The sequence below is a fragment of the Dendrobium catenatum genome, unplaced genomic scaffold (assembly GCF_001605985.2).
Source record: "Dendrobium catenatum unplaced genomic scaffold, ASM160598v2 original_scaffold_230468, whole genome shotgun sequence".
Classification (NCBI taxonomy): domain Eukaryota; kingdom Viridiplantae; phylum Streptophyta; class Magnoliopsida; order Asparagales; family Orchidaceae; genus Dendrobium; species Dendrobium catenatum.
In genome coordinates, this window is record NW_021548876.1 from 1 (window position 1) to 716 (window position 716).

General features: G+C 28.5%; 1 non-coding gene across 1 annotated transcript; it reads right to left on the bottom strand.

The window, feature by feature from the left end:
- Nucleotides 1-531: 531 nt before the first annotated feature.
- TRNAY-GUA lies at nt 532-617 on the bottom strand. The gene is given in 2 exon segments: nt 532-567; nt 581-617. It is a non-coding gene; the product is annotated as a tRNA-Tyr (tRNA).
- Between the last annotated feature and the right edge of the window lie 99 nt (nt 618-716).

Genomic DNA, 716 nt, shown 5'->3' on the forward strand with positions numbered 1-716 from the left:
CCATTTTCATGATCAAAGTAACACAAATTAAATACTTATATAAACTATTTCTCACCCTTTGCATGAAAAGTGGTGGTGTTTTAGGCTTCATTTGGGACAACTTTTTTATTGCTTTTTAAAGCAATTTTTTTAGTATAAAAATTTAATTTTTTGTACTAAAAAGTCACTTTAAGAAGTAGTCAAAAAATCTTCTCAAATAAAACCATAGAGTTCATTTGGGGCAGCTTTCTTACTGATGTTCAAGAAATTTTGTACTAAAATATTATTTTAGAATATTATCCTAAACAAAATCTTAATCATTTTCACACAAACTCTGATCAATGTTAAGCAGAATGTTGTTAAGGAAAATAACTTTGTTAAAAACTACTGTAAATAATGCATTAATTTACTTAAAGGGAGGGATTTTTATTATTCGATTGCTTAGTTGGTAGAGAATCAAACATAAAGCATTTTATTCAAAAATTGAAATTTCATAATTTAAGTTTTTGATTACTTAGCAAAATCCTGGATTTTCAAATCGTTCATCAAAAGTCCGACCTCCCGGATTCGAACCAGCGACCTAAGGATTTATGTGCGTGAACTACAGTCCTCAGCTCTACCAACTGAGCTAAGGTCGGCTTTTTGTTTAGTGCGTGTAAGTAAATAAATATTAAAAGACCTGAAATTTGCAGTTTTAAAATCCACCATAATATTTTGGGATATTTAAATAAAAAATA